Raw genomic sequence first — 22,232 nt, 5'->3', positions numbered from 1 at the left:
TGTGTGTGTGTGTGTGTGTGTGTGTGTGTGTGTGTGTGAAAATCAAATACCCAGATGTGGGTGTGTCAGCTACTTAGAACTGGGACACAGTGCTCCAAAGGGAGTCTTGTTTAGGATCTGGAGAGACAGAGAGTACGTCCCAGGTCTGGAGTGTGTTTCCTGTGTGCTCTTGGGGGAAACTGTGTTTGATCCAGGCAGCTGCATGCAAAAAATACTGTGTAAATCAATTCCTGTGTTTAGGAACCATCTCTCACTGGTATCAGAGGTAAGGATTGAGGCTCCTTGATTACTGGCCCTGGGTAGAGAGGCCATCACATAGTGCTGGTAAAGCGGGGAGATATTAATTGAACTTCAGTAGCCTGTGGGCAGTTGTCACTGAAGGTTTGTGTACTCTCAACAGCCACAAGGTAAAGAGTTTCATTTTCACAGCAGTTTTATTTATTTTTGTTAGTTTGGTTTAGTCAGAGGAAGCAGGCAATGATGTCAGCAGAGGATTATGGTAAGCTGACAAATATTCAGTTGGCCAAGGTGTCTGAAGCCAAAGGACTGTTTCATGCCAACAGGACTAAAGAGAAAATGATTTCAGCTTTAATTGCAGCTGCAGCATGGACCAGTGGCCAGGAGGATGACCAGTTTGTTGACAGAGATTTGCAGTCTGCAGAAACAAGACCATTCACCTTTTCCTCGGAGGACTTAAAAATCCATCTGGAGTTGAACTGGAGGCCACACGTTTGGAGGCTGAAGAAAAGGAGAAGCAGCATCAGCATGAAATGGAGAACAAAGAGAGATTGCGACATCTGGAGGCTGAAGAAAATGAGAAGCAGTGCCAGCATGAACTGGAGGCCAAACATTTGGAGATCGAAGAAAATGAGAAACTGCGGCATTTGGAGGCTGAAGAAAAGGAGAAGCAGCATCAGCATGAACTGGAAGCCAAACATTTGGAGACCGAAGAGAGACTGCAGCATTTGGAGATTGAAGAAAATGAGACTGCAGTGATTGAAGGCTGAAGAAAAAGAGAAGTAGTGAAAACATGAGAACAAATGGGGAAGGGAATAACAGGACCCCAGAAGCAATAAAGGTTAGAAAATGTCTTGCACAATTTGCAGTGGAGGATGACTTTGATAGTTTCATTCATATATTTGAAAGAATAAGTAAACAGTATAATGTTGATCAAGAACTCTGGGTATGGTTCCTGACCCCTTACTCCATGGTAAAGCTGTAACTTATCTTTCTAATTTGTCTTATACTGATTATTTAAGCTATGATAGAGTAAAACAATGTTTATTGAGCTGTTATAAGTTAACACCTGAAGCTTATACAAAAAAGTTTTGTGAACATAGACACAAGGCAGATGAAAGTACATGTGATTATATTGCTGAGTTAAGCACTTATTTTCATATATGGGTGAGTGGGTGGAGGTCACCACTTCTGAAAAACTGGCAGATGTTTTGGTAAGGGAACAAGCCCTTTGTACTTTTCCCGAGGACATGAGAATCTTGTTGGCAGACTAGGAGTGCAACTCTGCAGAAGAGAAAAGGGAATCTCTACTTAGCAAGCAGGGCATCACTGCACAAGAAGGGGAAACCCAGTGCTTCACATGGATATAAGGGAACCCATGACGGGCAGCCTAAATCATCCCAACAGAGTCTAACAGTAACAGGAGAAGCCACTAGTACAGGTACATAACCAGGATCAGGGGTTAGATGTTTTAAATGTTACCAGAGGGGCCATGTAGCATACAAATGTCCACTGAAGCAAGGTGGGGAACAAAGGGTGAGGGAGCCAGCAAGTGGGAATAAAAACATGCCAGTAGTAAATTGTCTGGAGATAACAGGTGCAAATTATCACCAGAGTTTGTATCCTATCTTAGTGAATGGAAAACAGGCCACTGATAAGAGAGACACAACCTCAGACATAACCATTGTGAAGCCTGAAGCGGTTAAAGAAAAGCAGTACTTTCTTGGGCAGTCCATGCCAATCAGAACTTTAGGAGGGCTCTCATTCCAAATACCTTTGGCCAGGGTTCACCTTGACTGGGAGGGTGGAAAAGGAAGCAAGTAGTAAGCCATGTTTGAGGATATTCTTGCAGATGTCTTGATATGGAATGATTTTGATGTTACATGCAATCAGACTTGGAGACAGGCATGTAGGTCTGATAGCCTGGGGGAGACCCAGACAGTCCCCACACCTGAAGCTGGGGCTGGTGATGTAGCTATTTCAGTGAGGGAGCTATCTAGTATCAGTGAACCTGAAGGTGAGACACAGTTGCTGGTAGGTACTGATGTTCCCATGGACAGGGAGACTGCACAGACAGAGGTGAATGGTAGTACCCAGGTTGACAGTGAGTCACTGCTGTAAAAAGATTCTAGGCATCCTGTGGAAAGGGAGTTGGGAAGGGTCACAAAGGTAGAGTTGAGATAGGCTCAGCTTTCGGACCCTATCTTATGAGGCTTGAGGGAGGTAACTAAGGAGACACCTAATGCTCAAGGAAAAGGGGAATCTGTATATTGGAACAAAGGGTTACTGTACAGAGAGTGGACCACTGAGGAAGGGCTGGAGGGTGAGGTAATACAGCAGTTGGTAGTGCCCAGACCCTACTGTTTGGCACTTCTAGCCATAGTCCATGATATTCCTTTTGCAGGTCATATGGGCATAAAGTATACCAAGAGACATATCATGCAGAGCTTTTATTGGCCTGGTATTGCAAAGGATGTAACAGGGTACTGCAGAACATGTGAGCAGTTCTAAAAGCTAGGCAAGGCAGGGGACAAGATCAAAGCTCCATTGATGACTTTGCCTTTGATTGAGGAGCCATTTCAGAGGGTAGTTAAGGATATTGTGTGGCCTCTGAGTACCCCAAGTTCCACAGGAAAGAAGCATATCCTGGTGGTAGCAGATTATGCTACCAGATACTCTGAGGTGGTGGCTGTGTCCTCCATCAATGGAGAAGATGACAAATGCTTTGTTAGTGATTTTCAGCGGGGTAGGTTTTCCAAGAAGAATACTGACTGACAGAGGTGCCAATTTCATGTCAGACCTGCTGGCTTATCTGTGGAAGCGTTGTGGGTTGAAGCACCTAAAGACCACACCCTACCACCTCCAGACTAATGGTTTTGTGGAGAGGTTAAACTCTACACTAAAGACCTTGCAACAGGCATTTGAAGACCAGTTTAAAAGAGAGTGGGACAAATATTTACACCATCTACGTTTGCATACAGAATGGTACCCCAGGAATCCACAGGTTTTTCACCCTTTGAGTTGCTGTATGGGCATGGGGTGAGGAGGCTTTTAGATTTGATTTGTGATGAGTGGGAGGGTGAGGGTGACTGTGAGTAAATATCCCACAAGGAGTCTGTTGGGCATAAGTTCTAAACTTCAGGACAAGGCTTAGTGAGATCATGGGCTTGGCCAGGACATCCTGGCAGGAGCCAAAAGCAGAAAAAGTTGTGATATGACAGGAATGATCAAGCCCGAGAGTATGCAAAGGGACAGCAGGTTATGGTGCTCATTCCTGTCAGACATAATAAGCTGCAGGAAGTTTGGGAGAGACCCTTTAAAGTGGTAAGGAAGTTCAGTGATGTCAATTACATGGTAAACCTGCTAGGCGGCAGCACAAATTGTACTGTGTTAATATGATGATGCCTCAGCATGTCAGGGAGGTCCTGGGCAGACTGCAAAAGGCAGGGTTGACCATTAAGCCCAGTAAGTGTCAGGTGGGTATGACAGAGGTCTCCTACCTGTGACATAGAGTGGGAGGGGTAAGATTAGGCTAGAACCTGCCAAAGTTGAAGCTATTCAGGTGTGGCCTGCCCCTGTTATCAAATAGCAGGTGCGGGCATTCTTAAGGATGGCAGTGTACTACAGAAATCTTGTTCTCAATTATAGTACAATAGCTGCTTCCCTCACAGACCTGACAAGGAAAACCAGGCCAGATAAGGTAGTATGGACCCCAGCCTGCAAGCAGGCATTCACAAAATTTAAAAGGACTTTGGGAGGGCCCCCTGTATTAGCCAGTCCAGATTACAGCAAATAATTTGTTGTGTAGGTGTATGCTTCAAACCATGAGGTGGGGGCTGTACTCAGCCAGGTTTCCTCAGAGGGAGAAGAGCACCCAGTTGTATATTTCAACTGTAGACTCCAACCCAGGGATGAATGTTATGCAGCTGTAGAAAAGAATGTCTAGCCATAGTATGGGCACTGCAGAAAATTCAGCTTTATCTGTAGGGAAGGAAATTCCCTGTGGTTACAGACCACAGTCTCTTAACATGGCTACATAGAGCCAGCCAGCAAAATACCAAGTTATTAAGTGGAGCCTAGGGTTGCAGGTATATGGCATGACAGTGCAGCACCATAGTGGGGTCAGCAATGCTAATGCAGATGGACTCTCAAGACACTGTATAGGTTAGTGTGTTCCCAGACAGGCCCATTTCTCTCAAGCAATGTTTTTCAGGGTCACTTGAAAAACTAGCTTGAGTCTTCTAAGGGGGGAAGAGATGTGATAATGTGAGGTATTGCCATCTGTGCCAGGGAGAAAAGGGAAGTTTATGTGAAACATATGCCAGCATAGTTAGTTGGATTTTGTAAATAATTTTGTATCATTTGACTATCACACTGATTTGTGCAGATGATTGTGTTAAAAATGTAACAGTGTTATTATAACTGATTAAACGTATATGTTTAAACAAAGAATTCTGGAAGGGAAGAGCAGAAGTTTTTGAAATTGTTCTCTAGCGTTCAGACAATGCAATGAATGGATCATAGCAAACCTCTGAGTGTATATTGTACCAGAGTCAGGTGATCATATGTGATATCATTCTATAACCAGCACTGCACTGGGAGGATGGAACTCACACAGCAGTTTGTTTTGTTTTCTTTGGAATCTGATATAAAAGATCTATGTCAATTATCACAATTAGTTCAGTTCAGTTTAATTTAAAGCTCATCACCTTGCCTTGTGGAAGTAAGCTTTTCAGCATCTTATCTTGCCTTGCTGCATTAATTAAGTTAGCTAGGGAACAGTTATTCTTTAGACAGTCAGGAAATAGAGTGAGATTAGTTAAGTATTGTTTTTCCTGCATCTGTGCACGTCTGTCCAACTGTGTTATTTTTATGTTTCCTGTAATTGAATCTCTGTTGTTTATTGTACTTAGATATTCAGTATTCTCAAGTTGTATTTTATTATTTATTATTAAACATTTTTATACTTTTCATTATGGCTGGTCTTTTGCCGAATACTTTTAACATCTTGAGGGTACTTATGTTTATTTTAGTGCTGCCTTGGCCACTGTAAAAAGCCTTGCTGCTTTGGTTGCACTCTACCATTTATATTACTATTGATTTTACTCAGTATAATTGGATACTCTTGTAAGAGCCATAGAGTGGCTGACTGGTGTCAGTGTGGTTACCTTATAGTCTGGGCAGAAGGGGTGTGTGTGTGTGTGTGTGTGTGTGTGTGTGTGTGTGTGTGTGTGTGTGTGTGTGTGTGTGTGTGTGTGTGTGTGTGTGTGCGTGCGTGCGTGTGTGTGTGTGTGTGTGTGTGTGTGTGTGTGTGTGTGTGCGTGTGTGTGTGTGTGTGAAAATCAAATACCCAGATGTGGGTGTGTCAGCTACTTGGAAATGGGATGTAGTGCTCCAAAGTGAGTCTTGTTTGGGATGTGGCGAGACAAAGAGCCCAGTTCCAAGTCTGGAGTGTGTTCCCTGTGTGTGCTTGGGAAAATTGTGCTTGATGCAGAGAGCTGCATCTGAAAAACTGTAAATCCATTCCTGTTTTAGTGACCGTCTCTCACATGCCAGTGGTAAGGATTGAGGCTCCTTGATTACTGGCCCAGGGTACAGAGGCCCTCACAAAGGGTAGTATTTATAATTTTAGACTATGACTCACACCAGAGTTGTGGCAGTGAAAAAAAGAGTGCATTCAAGCAGCAGTTGCAGGAACTACTAAATAGAGTAGGCCAACATGACTTGGTTCTGATAACTGAAAATGTGAATGCACGTATCAGACTTGATGGTTGCCAACACATGGTTCAACAAGGGAGACAGTCACAAGATCACAAACAAGAGTGTAACTTAGGTACACTTCCTCCTAAATGGCACAGGGCACTAGGATAAAAATAGCAAATGCAAAGTTATCCCCAGTAAAACAGTCAGTCACTGGTTGCTACAATCATCTTCAAACAGTGGTCAGAGAAGGATCTAAGGTCAACATAGACTAAACTGAAAACCTGAAAGTTGATTGCAGAGTAAGTATAAGAGATCAAAGAAATAAACCAAGTACTTGCAAAAAAGGAACAAGAACAGAAAATGAGCACCAAGAATACTGTATTACATTAGTGCTTTCATCCTGAAATAACAAAGGACTTCATCATAATCTTTACATTCTATGCTTATATCTATTTTATCAAGTATCTATGTGTTCTTTATAAGTGTTATTTGTATGAATTTTCTTAAGTGATGATTCATTATTATATTTCTTTGAAGACATTTTGGGGCTAATTGAAACAATTTGGGTTAGGAACATGGATTATTGGTTAAGCACTTCACTGTAATTAGTATTTAAGTATGATTTGCTGTGGATGTGTTTAATCTGATGAAGTTCTTTGTTATTTCAGGATGAACACACTAAGGTAATAAATTATCCTTGGTCCTCATTTTCTGTTCTTGTCCCTTGTTTGCAAGTTCATACTCTAAAATGGCCATAGGTATGAATGCACATGAATGTGTGAGGTACATAAGAACAACTATAGCATATTTCTGCATGTGGTGCAAACGTTGGCTGTAGATGATGGTGGCTATTGATGTGACACCCCAACCCCATGTGCAAAATTGAGAAGAAGGAGGTTGTGAATGGATGGATGGACAATACAAGTTCATTTGTGCCAAACACATATTTTCTCCTACTTGATGTCTTACTGTTTAACAAGTGGTTTATAAATTCAACTTATTTTAAATGTTTGACAGCCCAGGTATGTAGATAAAACAACTGACACAAGTCAAGCAATGCTTTTCCTGGAGGGGGTATTCCTAGGCAGTTGTCTTGCATAAACTTCAGGACTGTTCCATCTCATAGACCCACCTTGATGATTAGGATTATTACGGTACATCCTAGGAAGAGTGTTTTGAAGTTTCACATGCAAATAAAGTATTCCATGGGAGGGTCCTATGTAAATGACCTTCCTAGCATGCCACTCATGTACAGTACATGTGTAGTTTGAGGTTCGATTCAAAGACCCCCAAACCACACAACTGAGAGATAGAGCTTGGTTCCAGAGGTAATAAGTATACACCTCATTTTAGTGGTGCACAACAATGCCTTTTAAAGGAGGAATTTGTATAGCATGAATGAAACTACTTCACTACAAATAGATAGATAATACAGGTAACAAGTGCCATCTGTGAATGGGAGTGCATGCATGTATGTGCCCGTGTGTCACCGTGTGTGAAAAACCACTGTGACAGTATGAGTGGGTCTGAGTGAGTCCATGAGTGTCTGTGTGTGAATGGCTATTGTAAATCCCATTGTGTGTGTGTGTGTGTGTGTGTGTGTGTGTGTGTGTGTGTGTGTGTGTGTGTGTGTGTGTGTGTGTGTGTGTGAGACCTGGTATAGGAAATTAGAGACTGTGTGTGTGCTTCTTGCCACCTGTGTTACAGCAAGGATGGTAAGAGCTCCACTGCAGAAATTCTTCAACTGTACAAAGGAGCAATTCATAGTCATGCAAATTCACGTGCAATGGGATGCTGCCATTTAGTGAATTTGGATGATTATGAGTTAGTACTTAGCTGAGTTCTCTCATTGATGGTAGTTGATTTGCACTACAGTGCTACTGTCAACAATATATGGTCCTTGTGTTTATGTAGAGTATGCATAGTTTATCCCTTTTAACTACCTTGTATATACCAGGTATTTTTGGAGTTTTTCCTAGTAGTATCAGCATTCAAGTACTGTACATGCGATCCCTAATTTCAGTATAGAAAGGACCTCTGTCTTCAGTCTGTTCACAAAAATTAAATATGGATTAAAATTCACCATTTTTAACCGCTCTGGTAGAGTAGAAGGATAAAGCCCTGACTACATCCTAACTGAACAGGATTCAGTTAGTAGCTCAGGCAAATGATGAAGTAGCAGGGATGGTATGGGCAAGTTCATCCACGATGGGAGAGCACTTGTTGATAAACTCCATAAGTGCAAGTGTGGTCCAAAGAGGGGAGTTACCCCCTGGTGTAATCAAGAGTGGGGAGGATAAGGAAAGGGAGTGGGTAAGTCATAAAAAAAAAAAATCTATCCCCAGAAGAAACCATAGATAAACAGAGCCTCCAGGACACCCTCAATATCCACTACTGCCTCACTCAGCAATAGTGGAGTAAGTCCAGGGGGTTGGAGAGTAACTAGTTGAGCCGGTGTGGAGATTGGGTACTGGGGATGAATTAGTAAACATGAGGTCTGAAGGGACCAAAAAAATAAAATCATCATTTTCTCTGCAAGTACAAGATGGACACTTTTGTTCCTCACACCTTAGAGCAGATATTTCTTTTCAATTTTACTCTATGAACACTAAGATTATAATCCAGTTTTGTACTTTCTACTACTGCTAAATCAGACCTATCGCTGCTTTTTCTTCACAAGTTTTGTTTGCTTTAGCAATGCAGCCTTAATTTTCTCTGGTTCAGAAGATCACACATGCTTTTTTTCAGTTCACATACTTTGCTAATACTCTGGCATTTCACATAAGAATATTAATTCTTCCACCTTTAATGGTTAACCAGTAGGAAAAGGTAAAATAAGAGTAATGACCAAAATACCCCTTTACCTTTAGAATTATTGTGAAAATAACAAGCATAGTTGGTTGGGGGAATTCAGAGGTGACACAAAATCAGCAATAAGAAATAAACACTCACAATTCTTGCATTGGAGGTGATCATACTTCTCAGCCTCTTAACTTAAGAAATCAGGACAAAGTCTAAAATATTTGGGGGGCAAGGCACCAAAATAAGGACAGATTTTAAATTTTACTCTTAGAAAGGTGCAAGAATAACAAAGATTGTTGTCAGATATATTTTTCTGAAGGATATGAAGTCTGAAACTCTAATGTATATAATTATTTAGTGACTTTAATCCTGTTTTGTATTCTAAAATTGTACTACAAGAAATATAAAATAAACAACTTAATTAATACTGGAGACAATGCAATAATAAAACCATAAATTTAGAGCAAAATAAAAAAGAAACAGCCAAAGGAAAAAAAAAAACAATAATAACATTATTGGTATATTGCAATTCCTACTATTAAACAATGAAGGAAAAAATATTATGACTATTATACTAGTCTACAGGGCATTCATCTATACTATGAAAATGTGGAATATGACTAAGCAGATAATAAGAAAAGCACAGTTCAACACAGTGATAATGAATAATACTGTGAATATTTCCCTACAGACACTTTCCACAGTCCTGTAGCATCACTTTAAAGTGTTTTACTTAATGCAGGTAGTGGAGGTTAAAGGAAGGAAATGATGAGGGTGAGCTGACAGTGGAATAATAATGCAACAATAGAACAGTGGAACTCAAGAATGTGAACATTCTGTCCAGTACCTAGTGATGCACCACATATTTATCTTACAGATTGCTAACATATATGTCATTATAATGGTGATTAAAACATCCTGTCATGAGACCCCCTCTCCCCCTTGGCTTGCAACACAAGTCACAGCAAGTAAATTACACTAATAAAAAGTCTGTTAACATTGGTAGACAGTTTCCATACTATCAAAAATGTATTCAGCATTTTGAAAGGCATTAATAGTTTACCAGTCCACACTGAATAAGTTAGTATGCTGAGAACAGAAGATTAGGCCTAATTGGAATACCTTTATTCCCACAAGCCTTCTTGCCATTAAGATGGGCTGTGTTCACTGAGTATTGAGTGTCATGTACCTACACATTCATGGACAGCACACAGCTCCAACAGGCCACATTATGGCAGAGTTGAGCTGAGGAAGCAGTATCATCTGTAGGACAGGGATAAGAAACAACTTCCGTTACCATTAATGTGACGATGTGTTGCATGTAATGCACAGATACTTCTCATGTATCAACGCCAGTCAGCATTGCATCTGTGCTGAAGGAAATGAAAAAAATTTTTCAAGCAATACAACATATTATAGTATTGTGATACACAATCTAACAACAAACAATGGCATAGCTTAAGCGATGACCACAATCCCCTCTTATATTTACAGTTATATGCATCCATAGCACTATGCTGTAAGTGACGATGCAAATGATTAGTTAGAAAAGATTAGCCTGGCATGCACGGCATTGTCAGACCTCACTCTGATGGACCTCCTGCATATCTACAAAACAAACAGCACCAGAATTACCCGTTCTAAAGACTTAAACCTTGCCTGTGATATAAATAGGACATGCTGGAGAGATAGGTATGTATCCCAGAGACTACCCTATCTATGGAACAGGCACCCCATCCATGTGAAGCAGAGTTCCTCCCTAACCCAATTCACGTGCAACTTGGACAATTGGATATGAAACTGGAAATTCATCTCTGGCTTGGCACCTATGTCTGTGATGGACACAGGTAACCTGTAAATGGTTCATCTCCCAGACCTATGCTTACACTTATCAAGGGTATCAGAACTTGTCAGAGATTTGGGATGCATGGCTAGGTTTAAAAAGGTCCTTGTGGTCGTTAGCCTAGTAAACACCTATGAATCTATGAATAAAGCCATCATCATCAAATTTATTAACACTTTTAAGATTAGATTATCATATGGATGAAACATAAAAAAAAAAAAACAGTAACATTAAAGAAAAGTTCTTTAATAAACAACACACTGGCACATTGCCAGATGCTTCAGGGGAATAATATAGAAAAAAGTATTTAGAAACTTTTGCCAGCACAGTTAATCAACACAGTGATATTCCCGTGTGGAGTCAAATGAATTTATATTTGACTGCTGCCTGTTACAATGGAAGTCATCCTTGTAGGGGATCCAAGTAGGCAGTATCTTCTTTAATAGGTTCATAGGTTCATAGGTTCATACTAGACTATCTGCCCTGGGGCAATTATAAGCCTAGCCTGATTCTGTATGGCTTACGCCACCCCTTGATTTGAGTATACTGTGCCCTTTTTAAGGTTTAGTTTACTGTGCCTCTGTCCAATAGTGACATGGGAGTAATCCCTGGGACAAACCTACAATCCCCCATCCACCTATCGAGATTCTTCTTGAAGAGATTCAGTGAGGTGCTTTGCCTCACATGAACTGGAATTCTATTCCAGAGCGAAGGGAGCCTCTGGGTTATGAACCTGTCCCTCCAGCAAGTTCTATTTATTTCTGTGCTGAGGTTTAAGTCCCTCGAGCGTGTGGCTCTAAGGGATTTAGATTTACTGAGGTGGAGCAAGTCCATTAATTCTGGATTTGACATAGCTTTGTATGTCAGGCATAGATCGCCTCAAAGTAGGCGGTATGCAACTGAGTAGAGCTGGAGTTTTTTTAACCGAGCAGCATATGGCATCTGTTTGAGACCCTTGATCCTCTTGGTGAGATACTTTTGGGGTCTTTCTAATTGCTGCAGGTGTCGGGTAAGGTACATCCCAAAAGGGGCATTGTATTCTATGATGGGCCTGATGAGGGATGAATAAAGGGGCACGATTACCTCTCTTGATCTAGATGTGAAACCCTTCGTGATGAGGTGGGCTATGTAGAAGGTCTTTCTAACCACTTTGGCAATATGGTTTTCAAAGGAGAGATTGCTATCAACTTGGGTCCCCAGGTCCCTAATAACTTTCTCTGTACTTAATGGGTTTCCGCCTATGTGGTAATTTGTGGGCACATTGTTTTTGCCAAAGGGTACGACTATACATTTTTTGGCATTTAGCTTTAAACCATGGCGCTGGCACCAGTTATCTGTCTCTGTGAGACCTTTTTGAAGGATGTTTGTCTCAGCTGGAGAGTTGATTATGGCGCCCAGTTTGCAGTTGTCTGCGAACTTGGTGAGCCATAGTCCTCCCACGTTTGCCTGTACCTCGGAAAAGTATATACCGAACAAGAGTGGTCCCAGGACAGAACCCTGTGGGATGCCACTTGTGACCGGTTTCGAGTCGGACATGGCTCCAGCAACTCTCACTTTGTGGGTTCTGTCTTTGAGCCAGTTTGTGACCCATCTTGTGACATAGGGGTTTATATTTAAGCTGGATAGCTTATCTATGATGCCGGAGTGGGGTATTGTGTCAAATGCCTTTGCAAGGTCCAGATAGGCTGTGTGGACTACCTTCCCTTCATCTATGGCTTTGGTGACTGTTTCAAAGAAGTCAACCAGGTTCAAAAGGCAGGATCTGCCTTTGACAAAGCCGAACTGGGTAGGATCTAGTGTCTGTAGGTCCCCAATGTCTTTGTTTATGAGCTCCATGATGATCCTCTCCATAGCCTTGCAGACTAAGCTAGTCAGGCTTATGGGGCGATAGTTTCCAGGGTCCGTGAGGCTCCACCTTTGTGGAGTGGGACCACTGTTGCTGTACGCCATTCTGTGGGCACATATCCTGTAGTGAGGCTGAGATTGTATAGCTGTTTTATTTGAGGGATTAGTTCCTCTTGGAGTTCATGTAGGACGCAACCTGGGACGCCATCTGGTCCCATGGAAGCAGTGTTTTTTGCTTTGGAGAGGGCAGCCTTCACCTGAGTATCAGAGATGTTTGGGAGGCAGCCCTCTGCCGGGATAGATACTTGCTCTTTTGGGGGGGAGGGGGTGGAGAAGTTTGCACTGAACCAGTCTGCCAGGATATTGGCGATGTCTGTGGATTCAGTGTATTTTTTGTTGTTTAGAATCAACTCAGAACAAGTCTGGGAGTTGCATCCCAGGTTTCTAACATAACTGAAAAAAGCCTTATGATTGTCTTTGGTGTCCTGTGCAATTTTTCTCTCGAAGCTGGCCTTGGAGGATTTTATGAGGGATCATAATTTTTTGCTAGTACTGATCAGAGATGCCTTCCCTATTAGGGATTTTGCTCTATCATGTAGTAGCTTCCTCCTTCTGTTGTACAGTTTATTTATGGCAGGGGTCCACCAGACTGGACGCCTGCCTTTGGATGATTGGGTCTTGGTTTTGTTTGGGATAGCATGATCCATGCATTCCTGGAGATGTCCGTAGAATGCGTTTATATAGGATTCTGCAGTTTGGGCCGTAGTTTCCACTGACCCTGGGGCCTTGAAGGATTCCACTTCAGTTTTGAGAAGTGAGAAGTTCGCTTTTGAGAAGTTTTTCACTGTGGTTTTCTGGGCTGGGGGTGGGGTCGGGATGTGGACATCCAGTGAAATTAATTTATGGTCTGATCTTGCCAATGAGGGATATACTTCTGGTGTGGAGCATAGAGTCCCCATGTTGGTAATGATCAGGTCTAGTATGTTGTCCCCTCTTGTGGGAGTGGTGACTAGTTGTTCCATAGCATTTGAGTTTATAATTTTCAGGAACCTTTGGGCTAAGGTGCTGGGGCTTGAGTAGTGCTCCCAGTCAATGTTTGGGTAGTTGAAGTCGCCCAATATAATGGTGTTTGGAGAGATTTTCATGTTCTCCAATGTTTTCAGGAAAGCCGAGTGTGATTCCTGACTTTGAGAGGGTGGTCTGTAGGATGCTATAAACTGAAAAGCAGTCTTGCCCACTGTTAGTTGCACATGGATGGTCTCCGGTACTTTGTGCAATGCCACTAACCTGGAGGTGTGGATATCCTTGATAAATATGGAAACTTCCCCTCCTTTTGTGGTTCGGTCCTGGTTTTGGGGCCAAAAAGCATGATATGAGGTATAGCCTGGTAGTGCTGGGGTGCTCTCTGGAGCCTTGAACCAGGTTTCTGTCACTGCAGAGATATCGATGTTCTCCATACTGAGGAGAGCTTCGAGTGCGTGCATCTTGAGGTTAAGACTTCTGGCGTTTAGCAGCATTACCCTTAGTTTCTTGTTCCTTGTGCTGTCTATGGGGGTGGGTTTGACTTTTGAGCCTTGCCTAAAAAAGGCACTATGGGGGTGCCAATATCTGAAAGCCCAGTGGTGACAGGTGCAAGCCATCCCTAGCGAAGCAACGTGGCTTGTCGAGCATGTCATCACAGGCTGACAGATACTGGATCCCCTTTGAATGACACCAGAATTTTAGCCAATTGTTAAAATCGATCATTTTGTCTTTGTATTGTGGCATCATTCTTGGTGAGGGTAAGATGCTGCTCAAGGTCAGGGTCATACCAGCCTGGGCTACATGATCAGAGAGCTCCTCTATGTCTCTTTTCATGTAGTCCAGGGAGGTACGTCTCAGGTCATTCACACCAGCATGTACAATGACTGAGTCATATTTGTATTTGCTTTGGAGTGACCTGAGTGCTTGCGTTATGTGGCGGATCCTAGCACCCGACAGGCAGCTCACCGTGACCTTCTCTTTATTCAGCCTGGTGAGAGGGACGTCAGTGTGTCTGACAATAGAGTCACCTATAACAAGAGTATCAGGTGTGTTATTCAGCCTTAAGGGCTGTGGCTGCTTGGCACACTGACTTTGTGGGTTATGTGTTGTGCGTGTTTTGTTTTGAGGAAGCGTTTGCTTGGATGTCTGCTTTGGAGGTCTCTGTTGCTTAGGTAGATTCTTATTTAGAGCCTCCGAGTATGTTTTTGTGTATTTATGCGTTTGGTTCGCTGATGTGGTGGGACTATGTGATACTGGAATTGTGTTGTGTGAGGTTACCTTCTCCTCCTGACTGGTTACACCAGTTTTGAGATGAGAGAGCTCAGCCTCCAGTTTGGCTAAATAGTTGCATCTCTCACATATATTTGAACCTGTTTGGAGGAGGAGAGGGATGTCCGTGTACATGAGACAGTTGTAACATTGCCTCAAAATTCCCAGATTCACCAGCTGGACTGGAGAGGAAACCATTGACTGACCTTTGGACATGCTAGAGTAATATAGGAAAACTGAATTTAAGACGGACCAATAGAGGACAGGGTAATCGTAGAGAGTATAAGAGTAAGTAGTGCTTATGGTTTAATAGTGCTAACTTGTAGGATTACTTAATTGGACCAGGGAGGAGCCTTAGAATGAGAATATGGTGTTTAAATTGAGAGATAGAGCAGTTCTAAGGGAAAAAGTGAAGAGCAGACTTTGTGGAGCCAGGAATAGTTTAAACCCAATTAGGCGGTGCTGCCCGCTGTTGCGCTATGCTCAAAAATACGCAAAACCGCGCAAAAGAAGGTTTTAAGAGAGGAAGATGAAGGAGTTTTGGAATTGACCCAAAATGGCCAATAAAACTACAGTTTCAAGTCAGTAACCATTCCCACAGGGGCAGGCAGGCTGCTCAATGTTTTTCACTGCCACTGATCAACAGAGAGACTTCCCTTTAGCCCAAGCAAAAAATGGCCTCACAGAAACTTACAAGCAGTTCAAGAACAGCAAGCCTGTAACTGAACTTTTTTAAATCTCAGGAAAGTGGGAAAAAAGCAAGATTTTTTTTGTTTTTTTGTTTTTTTCAGAGATAGCAGAGGTTCACAAGTATCAACAAGTTATAACAGTGCAGTAAATGACCCCACACAAGAGTGCTAGGCCAAAGAGAGATAAAATGCAAGTTTTGAGAAAAAAAACGATTTTAAATATAAGTGCAAACAGGAAATTCAGTAAACAGCTCTAGGTTGTGCTCTAAATACAGTTACTAATGCAGAAATCAAGTTTAATGATGCTGTTGTCTACCTCTTCATTGTATGTGACCTTCTCCCAAGGATTCCCTTCCCAATCTCCACCATCATCCTGTTATAGAACTTTAAATCTGTTAAGCAGGAATAGTTTTAGCAGAGAACAAACTGGGCTTTTTGTTTGAATTGGAGCATCCACAAAAAGTAGGCCCTGGGCACATCCATGCACAACCCCATTTTCCCATTTCTGCACATGGAGTCAGGGTGTCACTTCAACATTGACGATCATCTAGAGCCAAGGTTTACACTGCAAGGTGGCTAGTCCTGCCATGGTAGTTCTTCCACACTACCCATTCACACCTATAACCAATTTAGAGTGTCCAATCCACCTACTGCATGCCATTGGAATGTAAGAGGAAAGTGGAGCACCAGGAAAAAATCCATGTGAACAGAGGGAGGACATGCAGACTCTGTTCAGAAGACACACCAGCTGAGAATCAAATAAGGAAACCTCCTGCTATGAGGCAACAATGCTATTCATTATGCCAATGTGCTGCCTATGCTTTCTTTGCAAAAAAGATGATAGTCTGTCCTTTCCATAACAATTGTCTCTGAAGCATTTTAGAATTAAACGGTCAAGGATAGTAATGACTGTAACTTAACTAGTGAGCTTTATTTTTGCTGTTTCTGATGACTGGACAAGGCAGTCTTCTTGAGGGGTCCTTATTTGGCAGTTTGAAGAAAATTTCTCCCACATCTGGAGGTGAATACACAGAAAAAGACTTGACTTCTGTTCAATTAGGGTAAAAGAATACTTTAACCTCATTTTGAGCTCCTTACTTCTACATTTATTTGAAACTGGCATCCACTAGCATCCACTAGAATATTCTTTTAAACTGTTTTTAAATAATAAAATTTGCATTTCTTTTAAATAGCTAAATTGAATACTCTAGTTCAGTTCAAACCATATTAGCAACAAAATAATTAATGTTTTTCTGCCTTACAGCTTCTAATGTCAGGTGCTTATCATTAATATTTACAAGTTTGCATGTCATCTGCCACATTGGGCTCAACTTTACTGTAGTCACAGATAAATTCCATAACCACTCTTAAGAAGGCATCCCAGTGCTAAGAGTTTTGTACTTCTAAACTTCTACTTCAGGGAGCTTACTGTGTCAGGTCCTCCCTTGTTGCTTCAGGTTAGATCTTCTAGTGCAGATTTCCTGTACATCCAGTTTAGCAGCTAATAGGCTGAGCCAAAACTACTAATTTGGAATCTTGCTTTTATAAGGTGGACTTACAGCAGGCAATAGGCTTCCATTTAAATTAGATTAGTTTGTGGTCCTTCTCTAGCATTGTTTTAGTTCACCACATTCCTTTAAAGCTTTCTGTAACAATGCCGTGAGGTTATTCAATGTTTTTTCTATATCTCTTGTTGCAACCTTTCTATTTATTTCCAACTTATCAAGCTATACCATTTTGACAGCTGTTAATACAAGCTGCTACATCTCTGACAACGTGACTTTGTTGGTTATTTTACCAAGCAAGAACCACTCCATTTGATTAGTATGTATATCTATCTTACTTCCTTAACAGTAGCCATAATGCCCATTGTAAGATAAATATTTTAGAGGACAAAATTTACCTTGGCATAAGTAATGCTATTAAACAATTGTATCTTGTATTCATTTCTAAAAGTTAATGATGCTACTTGCCTTACCTCTGTGGTTATATAACTAAGAACAGGAGTAATATATGTTTTATGTGTACAGGTGTGTGTGTGTGTGTGTGTGTGTGTGTGTGTGTGTGTGTGTGTGTGTGTGTGTGTGTGTGTGTGTGTGTGTTAATGTTACAGCAGCCAGCAAATGGAAATGGCTAAACAGACTTGGGTCAGTGTGTTATGTGGGTCTAACAGAAGGAGTATTCTTTTCAAATATACAGGAGAGACAAACTATTAAATTGAGGCAGCTCAAAGAGATAGGTTTGAATACAAAATGAACCGGAAGACAGAAAAACAAAGTGAATCCAGTAAAAGCTCACAGGTCATAAAGGATGTGTTTAGGCAGTATTTCTTCTTAGTCACACTGTTTTTGTGGAAAACAGGGTGAAAAAAGCACTTGCTTTGTGGCAAAGGATATGCGACAATCAAAGCTAATAATAGTTCTTAATTTAAAATAATAGTCACAGAATAGAGATTTGAAATAAAAGCATATAATAAAGTCTGAATTAGAGGCTACAAGCTCCTTATAGGAAGAGCATTTATTTGACAAGAAAAGTTACTCGTTGTTGACAGTATGTGCAGCTTTATGGACAGATTACAGCAAGCTAAAACATCAGAATATAAGGACAGGCAAGTAACCTTTTTCATTCATAACCTGAGACAATGACAATGTAGTACAAAAAAAGTTGTAAGTATCTACATCTATATACTTAAAATGTAAATTAACAAGCAGTTGTTAGAAATATATACTGATTAAGCATACATGCAGCTAGTACATAATATAAAATAAGTGAGATGTGGAAGGCTTTGTTACTGTGGGAAATCTCCCTTTAAGCTGAGCTGTGAAACAGTGCTTTATTGATGAAGCTGATCTGGGGACTGCAAATATTGTAAGCATTGTATGTGAAAGTGTGTCTTGGTTGTTGTGGTTAGCAATGTAAGATCCAGGTGACTATGACTTTTTTGTTTTTGTTCTTTCTCTCTCTATTTAGAAGGAAAAGTTTAATAGTTAACTCTGTTCTATCACTAGATCCAAAAGTGTACCTTGCATGACAATTGCACATAAGTTATGTTTATCTATGAATTTTATTTAACAGAGTTAATTCCAAATGTTGTTGTGTCTTTCGGCTTTTCCCGGTTAATAAAAAAAAAGAAAAAAAAATAATATGACAGCTTTCCTACCAATAAATAGTCTGTCCAGTAATTAATTATACTGAGATGGTAAATGAAAGAAAGCAGAAGCTAAGTAGGGTGAAGAGTACTTTACAACAGAAAGTAAAAATTAGAACTGTTATTTAGAAAAGGAAGGAAGGTAAGGCAGTTGTTTAATGAAAGTATAAGTTGCATTGGATCCTCTACAGGAGGCCAAGGTGAAATTCCTCCAACATCATAAGTAACCTGAATTAAGTAGCCTGAAGAAAAAGATGATCTCTGTTTTCCATTGTATGTAGATAGTAGTGTCTGATACCTTTGTAGTTCTGGTCTAACTTGATTAAGATTTAAATTACTGAATGGCATCTGCATTTCAATATTAGCTGGGGGCTTCTATTATATTGTTAGTTTTGTTTTTAAAAAGTAGGCTGTAACTACAGTGACAAAGAATTTAGTAAGTATCATGCTTAAAATGGTAAGTAATGATTAGTTTGCAATACTAAGTACATTTTAACTCAGGTAGGCAAAACAGTGGGCTGGTTTTAAAAAAAGCTCTAGGGTAGTGTCACAGAGCCATCTGTGTGGAGGGAACCCCTGACCTAGATAGTCTGTACCACTATACCTTAGAATATATGGACTACAGAGAGTAGAGTATCAAAACTGCATTGCAACCGGACATCCACAGACACTGATGTCTGATAGAAAGAAGCATGTTCTACTATGCACATGACACACACTGCAATTCCAATACATGCAAAGCAAAGGAATCTCACTTTTGTGTGGACAGCTTAAATCAATAGTTTCCTCTGTCCATCCAAGAGTAGAATGTCTTGATGGGGCAGATGAGGGTAGAATTATTTCATCAGTGCATGTGTTGGACATGGAACAGTTAAAAACAACCCCCCCGGTTCACTAAAATTCCATGCAGGACTAGCATAGTCATGCACGGAAGTGCCATTTAGGAGCAGGATGGCAGCGGCCATGCATATTAACAAGGTGTGCTGCCCGAGCTCCTAGGCTTACACGGAGTGTGTACGAGTGCAGGGGCCGTGTCTGAGAGCAGAGCTCTGAGAATAAACATGCCCTTGCAATATAGAACAGCAGAAGGTGATAAGAAATGAGCAAGATCGCTCACAGGTGTCCTCATATCCCCACCAACAGTCCCCCATGTGTACAACAGCAACAGTACATAAAAATCAAATGAAGAAACTCCTTTATTTTATTTTAAAAATCCAAGTACAGCTAACTGTAGGTGTGCTGGTGTGCCCATCGCTTAGCTACGGTTAAAGCAGCTTAAAAGGCTGAAGAGGATAACAAGGAAGATATATGCAAATAAATCAGTACATAAATAGTGTAGTGGGCAGAGCATTCGCCTAACAAGCAGACATTCCCAGTTCGAGTCCCACTGCAGCACAGTCTATTTTACATGGCAAAGCATGTTATTACCAATATTTATGTTGCAAAACCCACGAAAAAACATATATGTATGAACTGGAGTACTGCAGGAAATGCACATGTGAGGTATAAGTGCCATAATGAATAAGGCACTAGTAGGCAGGTTTAAGCACAAATAAGCAGTAGTACACCAGACAGACTGCATTCCAAGGTAAAGTAGTATGTACACACACATCCTGTAACACTAGTACTATACAAAGCATAACACAACTCTATTTACACTCTGTCTACAGTTCCTGAACCTCCTACAAATATGTAGCTGCCCTGAGTGTGCCAGTTCTCCTGTAAGAGGTATTGCTACCTGGTGTCTGTAATACTGATGCCCACACAGAGGAAGGATGTTTATCACACAGGAAATGTAAAGGGACCACACCCACATGATGTAGGGGTTTAGAGTAGGTGTTTGCCATGACAGTGGTGATTGGAAGAACTACACATGTAATTATATATATATATATATATATATATATATATATATATGTATATATATATATGGCTATCTGGATAATAATATGTACATATATTTCCACCATATGTCCTGGACATGGGGTTTAGCCCTACCCAAGCCTCTATAGTCCCACAGTCGTAGTGCAAGGGGATGTCAGGTATGGATAGCAGGTATATTAGTAGACTACTGCTACTGTCATTGGGATTGTCTTCACAGACATGGTGCATGTTGGAGGTCACATCTGCTTATAACATGTGTGCCATTGGTTACTGACAGACATCCTAAGAACATCATAGTAAAGTACCGCTGCTAGCACGTAATGCCCCTGTGGACTGAAGCAGAGATATTGGCCAATATATGTGGACATTCTGACACACTCTGTACAGTCCAGGGGTATACACATAACCCCTTAGTGCTAAACATGTATACCATGCCTGACAATATGGATGGAGACAGCCATGTAGATGGGTATAACACATAACGACTGGAATACATTTGCCACTATAGGTTATGCATTCACACACCCCTGTCTGGCCTGACACGTAATAACCGCTGGTACAGAGATGACATGGCCACATATTACCCACTAGATATTGACATACATCTGTACAGCATACCACTGCTCTGTCAGACATACATGACTGTTAAGGGAGGCTCAGCAGCAGTACATCTGGCAAGTATCTGCATATGACATCTCACTGGGTAAGTACACTAAGCTGCTAGGAATGTAACAATGCACTGTGCAGGCTACAAGCAGACTGGCTCAACACTGGCCTACATCTCCTATGGGAGAATGCACATGTGCCTGCATATATAGCAGGCTCTACAGGCATGTCACAGCACGGGGTAAGATACACCTGTGTGAAAGTGCATAACCACAACCAATGTGAACACAGCCATAGCCACATATGTTAAGCTAGCATAATATTACAGTATATGGACTATCTGTTCGACACCATCCTCATATGTGCCACTCATAGACTGACCCTACATATACTGGGCTGCTACACAGTTTGGTCTGATAGCTGTCTGTGGTATGGGACATGTATGTGTATGGCCCTACAAACATGTATGCCAATACAGTACCATACAGTGGAGCAGCATGTAACCTCTGATAGGACTGGACCTAGAACAATGACATCTACCACAGCCTGTACACAGACTAAACTACATATTAACAATACACACACTGTCGACATTCACCATAAGTACACAGACCTCAGTACTGTACAAACAACCACAGAATGTCCAGGTTATGTCATCAAATATAACCCCTACTGTACATAACATGTGTAGCAGTCTGATATCTCACTGGCATGTTATCAGATATGATGACACTAACTATGGTGTACAGCACATATGCACCTCTTAATGCATGACATATGTACACAGGTTGACAAAGTTGTGGCTGGAAGCACATACACGGGCCAATAATGACATGTTGTTGTGATAACCCCATACATTTACTGTTGTAACAGGGTTTGTTTCAATATATGTCCTATGAGGGATATGAAGACAGTAATATGAGGGATATGAAGCCAGTAACTGTTACGGCTTTCACCACCCTCACACTACCTTCTGCAGTCCACAGATAGATGATCCATTGGTAACACATGAAACCAAAAGCACAACACACTGCCCTGTCTGCAGATGACCCTGCAGATGGGGATTCCTCATAAACATGGAACTGACATGGCAGGTATTGAGACATGTAATACAGTCATATCCACACACACACTGTTAAACCAACAGTACTCCAAGAGCAGAATAGCAGCACTTACATTATGT

Source organism: Protopterus annectens, chromosome 10.part0, assembly GCF_019279795.1.
Source record: "Protopterus annectens isolate FY-2018-M chromosome 10.part0, PAN1.0, whole genome shotgun sequence".
In the NCBI taxonomy this organism is placed as follows: domain Eukaryota; kingdom Metazoa; phylum Chordata; order Ceratodontiformes; family Protopteridae; genus Protopterus; species Protopterus annectens.
This window is presented reverse-complemented; position numbering follows the sequence as displayed.